The sequence below is a fragment of the Heterocephalus glaber genome, unplaced genomic scaffold, assembly GCF_053883595.1.
Source record: "Heterocephalus glaber isolate CG9 unplaced genomic scaffold, H.glaber_assembly_v1.0 deba00001454, whole genome shotgun sequence".
NCBI classification, from domain to species: domain Eukaryota; kingdom Metazoa; phylum Chordata; class Mammalia; order Rodentia; family Bathyergidae; genus Heterocephalus; species Heterocephalus glaber.
In genome coordinates, this window is record NW_028258303.1 from 11,924,782 (window position 1) to 11,935,936 (window position 11,155).

The 11,155-nt window shown below is 43.8% G+C and overlaps 1 pseudogene; it reads left to right on the forward strand.

The window, feature by feature from the left end:
- The first annotated feature begins 1,410 nt into the window (after positions 1-1,410).
- LOC101698470 (uncharacterized protein KIAA0232 pseudogene) lies at positions 1,411-6,349 on the forward strand (annotated as a pseudogene).
- The last annotated feature ends 4,806 nt before the right edge of the window (positions 6,350-11,155 follow it).

Sequence of the window (11,155 nt, forward strand, 5' to 3'; positions counted from 1 at the left end):
GAGTCCTATATGCTTCACTTATCTGTATGTCAAGTTCTTTTCCCTGCTTGGGAAATTTTCTGCCATTACTTCTGTGAATAGCTTTTTTAATGTCATGTGCACTCTCTTCTATTTCTTCTTTTTTTTTTATTAAATTCTTTTATTGGTACATTGTAGGTATACAACACAATTACATTTCTCATTGGGAATTGTACCTTTATATAATGCATCTTGGTTCTTATTTTTCCCCATTCCTAGCCCTCCCTTCACCCCCTCCACCCTTCCATATTTACAAAGACTTTATTTCCATTTTTTCCATTTCTCATCATTTTTCCTTTCCCTTCTTTCCTTTCCCCTGCCCCTCCCACTACCCCTACCCCTTTGCACCTTTTCTTCCTATTTTACATTTTCAATTACTCATTCTACTCATTGGTACATTTTAGGTATACAGTATAGTGACATTCATCATTGGAAATTTGCACCTTTACATAGTCTCTCTTGGTTCTTATTTTTCACCTTTGCCCAGCCCTCCCTTCAACCCCTCCATTCCTGACTATTTACAAAGATTTTGTTCCTATTTTTCCATTTTCTCATATTAATCTCATTCCCTTCTATCCTTTCCTCTAGCCCTCCCACTTCCTTCCCCTTTGCTCCTTTTCTTCCTATTTCACATTACCTGTTATACATTTAGTCCTTATTTACACTTTCAGTTTCTCACACCAGAGAAACTATTCAGAATTTATTCATGTGTGTCCTATTTATTTCACTTAAGAGTATCGCCTCAATGTGCATCCACTTAGCTATAAATGTCTCTAATTTCTCATTTTTTATGGCTGAGTAGTACTCCATTTTATTAAAAACCCACATTTTCTTTATCTAGTCTCCAGTTGATGTGCAGTTGGCCTGTTTCCAAGTTTTAGCTATTAAAAACTGTGCTGCTATGAAGATGGGCACACATAGCACTGTGGTATGATTCTTTTAATTCTTTGGGGAAGATCCCCAGCAGTGGAATAGCAGGGTCAAATGGGACTTCCAGTCCTAGTTCAAGATTTTATGAACAAAACCTCAGTTGCCCGTGAACTAGCAGAAACAATCAACAAGTGGGATCTCTTCTTATTAAAAAGCTTCTGCACAGCAAGAGAAACCACCAGCAGTGTGAAGAGACAACCCACAATGTGGGAAAAAATCTTCACCTGCTCTTCCTCAGACAAAGGTCTACTATCTCGAATCTATAAAGAACTTAAAAAGAGGGAACGTGGGCTGGTTGGCTGGGCCCTGAGGCCCGTTGCCGGGTAACAGAGAGGAGCAGCCTCGGAGCACCGCCTCCTGCCCTCGGCCGAGTGGCGCCAGGGCCACAGCCGCTTTATATCAGGCCAGGCCAGGGCCGCCGGGCGCTCGGCAGCCGCCCGCAGGCCCGAGGGCAAGCTGAAGCGCCCGCCCACGCTGCCCGGCAGCCTGGGCAGGGTTTGCTTTTTTTGAGACAAGGTCTTGCTCTATAGCTCAGGCTGGTCTTGAACTCACTGTGTAGACTAGGCTGCCCTCCAACTCATGACAGTTCTCCTGCCTCAGCCTCCCAAGTGCTGGGATTACAGGTTCTGCCGGAGCCTTGCAGTTGGCCTCAATGTGAAATGAAAGTAGAAGATTCCATCTGCATATGCGTTGTTGTCAGGGTGCTGATACATTGGTCATGCCTGAAGAGGCATGTTCTATTCTAGACAGCTGAGTGCAGCACAGTAAATGCTCCTCCTCCTTGTGCAGCACCTTTGCCTCCTGCTGGAGTGAAGACCCCCCCACCAGACACCACCGGGGCCTCAGCTGTGGGAAATGCTCTGCCTGCCAAGGATGTCAGCAACCTAACTTCATGCACCCATCCGTGCCGACGCTGTGAATGCTTCGCCATCTGAGAGCTCCTCGCATCTTGTCCAGGGCCCGCATCTGCTTCTGACATGTCTCTGCTTCATGCTTTGGGCCCAGTGCAGACCTGGCTGGGGCAAGAGCTGGAGAAATGTGGCATCGATGCCATGATTTATACGCGCTATGTCCTCAGCCTTCTGCTGCATGACAGCTATGACTACGACCTGCAGGAACAGGAGAATTACATCTTCCTGGGCTGGGAGAAGGGAGCTTATAAGAAATGGGGAAAGAGTAAGAAGAAGTGTTCAAATCTGACTGTAGAGGAAATGAAAAAGCAAGCTGCTGTCCAGTGTCTCCGATCTGCTTCTGATGAAAGCTCTGGCATCGAGACCTAGGTGGAGGAGCTCTGCTGCAGACTGAAAGACCTGCAGAGTGAGCAAGAAGAGAAAATTCACAAAAAGTTGGAGGAGTCTCCATCTCCGGAGGTAGAATTATCCCCCACAGAGAAAGATCAAGTGGAGATGTACTATGAAGCATTTCCACCACTTTCTGAGAAACCAGTTTGCCTGCAAGAAACCATGACTGTGTGGAACAAGTCCAAGGCCTGTTCTTACTCCAGCTCCTCTTCATCATCCACAGCCACCCCAGTGAGCACAGACAAGTCCTCTCCCAAGGACTGCAACAGTGAAAGTGAAGTCATCAAGGAAAGAAGCCCCGAAGGGCCCACCACTGTGCACGAGAAAGCCCAGAGCAGAAGCAGACATAAGAAGGAGAACAAACTGAGCAACGGCACTGTGGAAGAAAAATCTGCCTTGTACAAAAAGCAGATCAGACACAAACTGGAAGGGAAGATGCGCCCTCCCTCCTGGTCTTCCGGCTCTAGTGAAGGAGGCTCGAGTTCAAGTGGTAATCAGGGAGAAATCAAAGCATCCATGAAGTACGTTAAAGTAAGACATAAGGTGCGGGACATTCAAAACAAGAAAGGGCGGAATGGGCAAAGCAGGCTGTCCCTGAAACACGGGGAGAAGGCAGAGAGAAGAGTGCATGTGGGCGGCAACAGAAGCAGCAGCAGCGGCGGGTCCATCAGGCAGCTGTGCAAGCGGGGTAGGCGACCAGTGAAGGAGGCAGGGAGAAGAGATCCTGGGAGCACTGGAGGGAAAGAGCTGTACACAGAGAGCAGAAACGACAAAGAATATAAAGAGGAGCCGTTGTGGTACACCGAACCGATTGCTGAGTATTTTGTTCCTTTGAGCAGGAAGAGTAAACTAGAGACCACATACTGAAACAGACAGGAATCAAGTGCTCTGACACCGGATGCAGTGGGAGACTTGTCTGAATCTGTGCGTGGCCTTTGTATCAGCAGCAGTAACACTCACAAGACATACCTCGCAGCAGGCGCTTTCATTGATGGCCATTTTGTAGAAATGCCTGCAGTTATAAATGAGGATGTTGACCTCACTGGGACCTCATTAGGTTCTCTGCCAGAGGACAACAAATACCTGGAAGATATTCATCTGTCAGAATTAACACACTTCTATGAAGTGGATATTGATCAATCCATGTTGGATCCTGGTGCCTCAGAAACAATGCAAGGAGAAAGTTGGATCTTGAATATGATTCGACAAAAAAGCGAAGAGAATACAAATTTTGAGGCAGAATGTTGCATAGTGTTAGACGGTATGGAGTTGCAAGGGAAACATGCAATATGGACAGATTGTACCAGCTCTGTGGGTGCTGAGGGCTTGTTCTTGCAAGACCTTGGCAATCTGGCTCAGTTTTGGGAGTGCTGTTCGTCAAGCTCTGGTGATCCCGATGGGGAGAGCTTTGGAGGAGACTCTCCAGTTAGACTCTCTCCGATCTTGGACAGCACAATGCTCAATTCACACTTACTTGCTGGCAATCAAGAGCTCTTCTCAGATATTAATGAAGGATCTGGTATAAACTCTTGTTTTTCAGTGTTTGAAGTGCAATGAAGTAATTCTGTTTTACCATTTTCTTTTGAAATGCTCAACTTGGGAAATGAAAATACAGATTCTAGTGCTAATATGCTTGGGAAAACACAATCTAGATTGCTAACATGGACCAAAAATAGTGCCTTTGAAGAAAATGAACACTGTTCTAATCTTTCAACGAAAACTTGTAGTCCATGGTCCCATTCAGAAGAAACACATTCTGACAATGAGACATTGAACATTCAGTTTGAAGAATCCACACAGTTTAATGCAGATGATATTAATTATGTAGTTCCTAGATTCTCATCAAATTATGTAGATGGAGAACTTCTAGATTTTTTGCAAGATGAAACTTGCCAGCAAAACAGTAAAACTTTAGGAGAAATTCCAACTTTAGTTTTCAAAAAAAGATCCAAACTAGAGTCTGTCTGTGGTATTCAGCTAGAACAAAAAACAGAAAACAAAAACTTTGAAACTGCACAAGTATGTAGTGAAAGCAGTCCATATGGAGATGGCTACAGCTCAGGGGTTATTAAAGACATTTGGACAAAGATGGCAGATAGAAATTCTGTGGCTACAGTAGAAATAGAAAGAATTGACGATGAGTTGTTTTCAATAGATGTAAATAACTACTGCTGCTGTTTAGATGCTGAAGCTAAAATGGAGACCCTTCAGGAGCCCAGCAGGGCAGTGCAGAGGTCTGAATATCACCTCTGGGAGGGACAGAAAGAAAACCTGGAGAAGAGAGCCTTTGTGTCCTGCGAGCTCTCCAAGGTGGGTGGTGGTGATTACACCACACCCTCTAAACCTTGGGCTGTGGCCCAAGATAAAGAGAATGCTTTCATTCTTGGGGGAGTCTATGGAGAACTCAAAACTTTCAGTAGTGATGCGGAATGGGCAGTTGTGTCACCAGGCCACACAAAAGGAAGCTTGCTGCAGTGTGCAGCTTCTGACATCGTGACCATAGCCAGAACAGACATCTTTATGACCCCAGGAAACAGCTTTGCTCCTGGTCACAGGCAGTTGTGGAAACCCTTCATGTCATTTGAACAGAATGATCAGCCGAAGAGCGGGGAAAATGGGTTAAATAAGGGATTTTCTTTTATCTTCCATGAAGACTTACTAGGAGCTTGTGGTAACTTTCAGGTTGAAGATCCTGGACTTGAATATTCATTCTCTTCCTTTGACCTAAGTAATCCATTTTCACAAGTTCTTCATGTAGAATGTTCATTTGAACCTGAAGGGATTGCATCTTTCAACCCACTTTTAAACCCAAATCAATCCTCTGCTCTGATTCAGACAGTGAAGTATTTCACCCTCAGATATGTGGCGTCAACAGGACACAGTACAGAGCCATCCAGGTCTCTCCCAGGACTCACTTCGGCCCAATCTCTGCATCAGAACTGTCCCCAGGAGGAGGGAGCGAGTCAGAGTTTGAGTCTGAGAAAGACGAAGCCAGTGTTTCTATTCCACCTCAAGCTGATGTATTTGAAGATCCACAGGCAGATCTCAAACCTCTGGAAGAAGACGCAGAGAAAGAAGGCCATTACTATGGAAAATCAGACCTTGAGTCTGGGAAATTCCTTCCCAGATTAATAAAGTCTGGAATGGAAAAGAGTGCTCAGACATCACTAGATTCCCAGGAGGAGTCGACTGGGCTTTTGCCGGTTGGAAAGCAAAATCAGTGTCTGGAATGTAGCATGAGTGAATCTCTGGAAATAGATATAGAAAGCTCAGAAGCAAATTGTAAAATAATGGCACAATGTGAGGAAGAAATTAATAATTTTTGCAGTTGCAAAGCAGGTTGTCAGTTCCCTGCTTATGAAGATAATTCAGTTTCTTCGGGACAGCTGGAAGAGATTGGGAAGAAAGAAAAAGAGGAAAGAAGCAAGAGTCTGCACCAAACCACTACCTCATTGGATGCATGCGCTGAGCATCTGCTGTACCAGGTGCTGTCCTGGGTGCTTGGAATGAACAGCCCCACTTTTGTGAAGTTGCCCGCGCCCTCAGGGAGCCGACAGGAAGCACATGAAGTTACAGGCAGTGCTGTCCACTTTCCTGGATTGAACACTAATGTGCAAGAAATGCGTAGAAGTCAAGAAAAGCAGACCTAGTGGGAAAAAACCTTGTACTCTCCCCTTTTTCCTGCATCAGAATGTGAAGGATGTTATACAAATGCCAAGGGAGAGAATGGTATAGAAGAATATCCAGATGTTAAAGAAATACCCGGTAATGAAGAGCATCTGTTAGATTTTAATAGGGCTTCTTCTGTCTCTGAAGCACGGTGCACCGGAGAGGGTGGTCCTGGGGCCCAAGCAAATGGCCTCTGTAGGAAGATGTGCTCCAGCGCCAGCCCTGACCCCAGAGACTCAGGCTCCGACGGTGGTGGCGAGTGGGTGGACCCTCAAGAGGAGGAGCTCTTCTCCAGGACTCACCTCTGACCTCACACCTAGTGTGAGTGCTTTCTCAGTGCTGTGTGACGGGAAACCACCCCTTTGAGACCTATTCATCTAAAGCAACAACATAGGTTTCCTCTTGGAGTAACTGATTCCAATCCGTGATTCTTTCTTCTTGCTTATCTTAGCATTGAGGACCACTGTCCTGTGGAGATCTCTTTCCCAGCTGTTCATTCTTGCTATTGAATAGACTAGATGTGCTGTCCGGTCCAGAATGGTGTGCATGTGCTCATCCTAGAGGTGTCACTGCTCTTGCCTCGCAGCCACAGGCCTCTCCTTCTCACTCGGTGACATCTCTGTCACCTGTCGTCAGCACTATGGTGCCAGCACTACTTCTGCTGTTTAGAGACTTTAGCTTTGGAACATTTAGCTGTGTTCTCTAAGCACTGGGAGATCATTCTCACCCTGCAGTGGATCGGTCCTTTCCGGGGAGGGAGGGAAGCATGGGTGACTTGTCCCCATCTTCGTTCAGAAGAATCTCATGAACATGGACATAGGAGTGCAAGGGTGTGCGTGCGTCTAGAGACTTTCAGAATACTGTGTTTTCTACCCTGGGATTTCCCCCTTAAGTATCGTGAGATACTCCGGTGTGTGTCTTTCTTGCTAACTGGAGGTGCCAAGGATTTGGGGCGTGGGGTGGGACACTTGCCTGAGTGGGTGCTGCAGTGCATCCACATCGAAATGCAGTCAGGGCTCCAGAGAGTCTGGAACATGGGGGAGGACCTTGGTTGTGGATTGTGGTTTTTCTGGCGACTGTTGAATCAGAGCCCCCAAAACTTGAAATCAAGAGCATTGGACATGCAATAAAGGCCCCTGTCACCCACAGAAACCTTCGGCTGCTGCAGCTGACTGCTCTCATGGTGAGGTGTAGTGTGGCTGCTCTCATCTTGTCTGAGAGGATATCCTGGGCGAGTTCTGTGTGCCGTGGTGGGTGGTAGAGCCCTTCTCCACGTGGCCCTGTGATTGCTGTCCTGTCAGCACCACATGTGACTTAGTCACCCAGGGAGTCAGTTTGTCTTTTGCATCCGTACCTGCTGATACCTCCTGGAGCTCTCCTGACACTGACACTGTGTGGCAGGGTCAAGCTGGGAGGGGCCATATCAGCAAAACCTGAACATGTTAAGTTGTTTCTTTTTTAACCAACTTATCCTTGTAGAAAACATCTAATCCTAGCAGTCGGTTGAGTGTGTGTAACCTCAGGAATGCGGGAAGCCTGGCGTGGTCTAGACAGCCTCACCACTAACTTGGGCAGGCAGTGAGCCCGATTGACTGCCTGGGAGCTGAACTGCCTGTAAAGTTTGGAGCATTTGGGTTTGTCGCCTTTTTCTTAACTGATAGCACAGGAAACACCACAGAGGCTGTGGGTCCCCAAGGTTCTGTGCCAGCCTTCTCTCCCTGAGCAACCCAGCACACCCGCCGGCCTCCATCCCCCACCTGCTAGGTTTCATTTTTACGCAGCACATCTTTGACACTTTACAGTGGTGTGTGTGTGCACGTGTGTGTGCGTGTGTGTGCGCACGCGCATGGGTAAGGTTTTATGTTGCTGTTATTTATTTACAGACATCAGATAAGTTGTTATGTATTTTTCTTTCTTCTGGAGCTTCCTAAAAACCGATTAGCATCTGCACTGAACTATTAATTTAATAGCAAAGGCAAAAGCGGAGTGGAAGTTGTGAATTCCTAAAATCACTGCAACGACAGTTACCCTAGAAGTCGTTGCCCACGTAGCAGAGACCAAATCAACAGGTATGAGACGCACCTGGCCTCACTGGGAAGGCTTCCGTGGGCAGGGTGCCCGCGTCCTGCAGCGGGGCTTGGAGAGCGCCTTCCACGGGGAGGGGCGGAGTGGGGACGGGCCAAGGGATGACGAATTCTGTATTGATTTGTTTTCATAATTAAATGGCTAAAGCTCAGTGACTTTTGGCAACAGTTGAAAGTGTGGTTTTTAGTTTTTGTGAGTGACTGATTACAAAATGCATTTTTTAAAAAGTTGTCAAACGCTGAAACGCACTGTGGTATGAAGCGCATTGCATATCCTTAGCACTGAAGTATCAGTTTCCATTCCTGGCCTGAGATTTTTTCCCGTGGATGTATTGTTCTGATTTCACTTACACCAGAATAACTGATTTTTTGTTTTCTTGTGGAGTTAACACCACATAAAAATTAAAAAAAAAAAAAAAAAAAAAAAAAAAGAACTTAAAAAGATCAGACCTCCCAAATTTAAAGACCCAATCCAAAAATGGGCATCGGAAATGAACAGACATTTCTCAGGCAAAGAAGTAGAAATAGCAAATAAATACATGAAAAAATGTTCAACATCACTGGTCATTCAAGAGATGCAAATGAAAACAATGCTGAGATTCCACTTCACTCCAGAAAGAATGGCTGCTATCATGAAATCAACCAATAACAAATGCTGGCGGGGCTGTGGGGAAAGAGGAACCCTGCTCCACTGCTGGCGGGAGTGTAGACTGATGCAACCACTGTGGAAATCAGTATGGAGATACCTCAAAGAACTATTTCTTCTTGATTCCAATCAGTCTTATGTTATTCTTCTTTGCATCATCTAGCAGCTGCTGGATTGATTTATCGTGATCCCTTACAATTTTGAAGCAATTTTTCTTTTCCTGGTCACTAATTGCAATCTTCTCTTCTATATCTGAAATTCTGTCCTCACATTGGCTCATTCTCCTGTGTAGACTTTCAATGGAGTTTTTGATCTCCTGGAAATCTGTTTGCATCTGTTTTATGGATTCCATTTGTTTCCTATGTTGGGATTCCATCATGTTCCTTAGCTCCTCTCTAGATTTATTAATCATGTCTTGTGCTACAAGGACAATCTCTGCTGTTATCTGAGAAATTATTTCTGATTTCAATCTTTCCAGATCCTCTTTTGTTGCCAGTTCAGAGAGTCCAGGTTGTTGAGTATCACAGTGTTACATCTCATTTCCCTTTGGAGTTGCTGTAGGTGATCTGGAAGTCTGGTTTTGAGACTTGTTTATGTGTCTTCTCTTTTTGACCCCAGGGAGGGGGCATACTGTTGGTGCCTGCATGGCTCACCTCCTCTGAGCTGGGAGTGGTGAGATGGTGGCTCAGAAGCCCCTTCCTCTGGGCCGGGAGCAGCGGGATGTATGGTGGCCCGGAGGCCCCTTCCTCTCAGCCAGGAGCGGTGGGACAGACCCCTTCATACTTTCTTTATGGTCTAAAATGTGGTCTGTTTTGAGAAGGTTCTGGAGCATTTTGAAAAGTGAGTTTATTCTATTGATGTTGAATGAAATACTCTATGTATTAGTTAAATCCATTTGATCTACAGTGTATTTCATTTCTGATGTTCATGGTTGATGTTTTTCTAGTTTCTCTATTTGCCATAGTGGCCTGCTGAAGTGTGCCACTGTGACTGTACTGGAGCCTGTCATTTTATGTCTCATAGTGCTGGATTTTGGTGTATACACTATATATTTATGATTGTTATCACTTCCTGTTGTGTTGTATCCTTTACTATTATGTAGCAGCTTTGTCTATTCTGACCAGTTTTAGTTTAATATCTATGTTGTTACATATTAGTGTAGTTAACTATGATCACTTTTGAGGGCCAACTCTTTGGAATTTTATTTCTATGCTTTCACTTTCAGTCTGTGAATATCTTTGTAGCTGAGCTGTATTTCTCTTTTTTTCCCCCATTAAGTTTATTGGTACATTTTCAGTATAAAATACAGTTACATTCATCATTGGGATCTTGTACCATTACATGAGTTATCTTGGTTTTTATTTTTTTTTCCCCCTTCCTTTGCCCTCCCTTCACCCCCTCCACCCTTCCCTATTTGCAAAGACTGTGTTTCCATTTTTTTCCTTTTCTCATATTTTTTCTTTTCCCTTCTTTCCTTTCCCCTACCCCTCCCACTTTCCCTGCACCTTTAGACCTTTTCTTCCTGTTACACAATATCAATTATACATTTTTTAAATTACAATATCAAGATCTAGGAGACATTATACCACAGATTTTACAGAATTTTAAAGGATATAGAAAGCATATTTCAAAAATCTGTTTTGAAGTATGCTTTCTATATCCTTTTAAATTCTGTAAAATCTGAGCCGTATTTCTTGCAGGCAACATATAAATAGACTTGTGTTTGAATCCAGTTTTACAATCTGTCTTTTAGTTAAAGAGTTACAATTATTAACATTGAATATTATTACTAAAAGCTGTGTACAAGTTCTTGTCACTTTCTTGTTATTCTTGTGTTTGATTCCTTTCTATTATTTATCATCATTTCTTTCATTGAACTTTCTTTTACCCTTTTATATCTCAACTTTTGTCTTCTTGGTTTGTATTTAGGATTCCCCTAAGTATTTCCAGCAATGCTAACTTGGTAGACAAGAATTTGTCTAGTTCACATTTATTATGGAAGGTCTTTATTTTTTCTTTGACTTTGAAAGATTCTTTTCAGGATACTTTAATCTCTTAATAGTTTTTAATATTGTTTCTTTGTTCTAAACTTCTGGCATTTTGTGGTGTGTTAGGGGGAGGTTCTTTTCTGGTTGTGTCTATGTGTGGTTCTAGATGCCTCCTTTGCCTAGATATTTCTCTCATTTCCAAATTTTAGGAAATTTACCACTATACTCATTGAATAGATATTTTTAATACATTGTCTTTTATTCAACACCTTCTTCTAGGTCATTTAAGTTCATTCATTGAGATTTATGTAGGAATCCTTGCATAGTTAGATCAGTGTTGTTCATTCCTCTTTTTTCCGTCCTTACTGTGTGTTCTAGCACTTCTTCCCTATTTTTGGCACCAGATATTTTATCTTCTAAGTGACCTAGTCTACGGTCTAAACTTTCAAGGGAGTTTTTTATTTAATTTATTGATGTTTTCAATTTCAGGATTTCTACTTGGTTATTTTTCAGAACTTC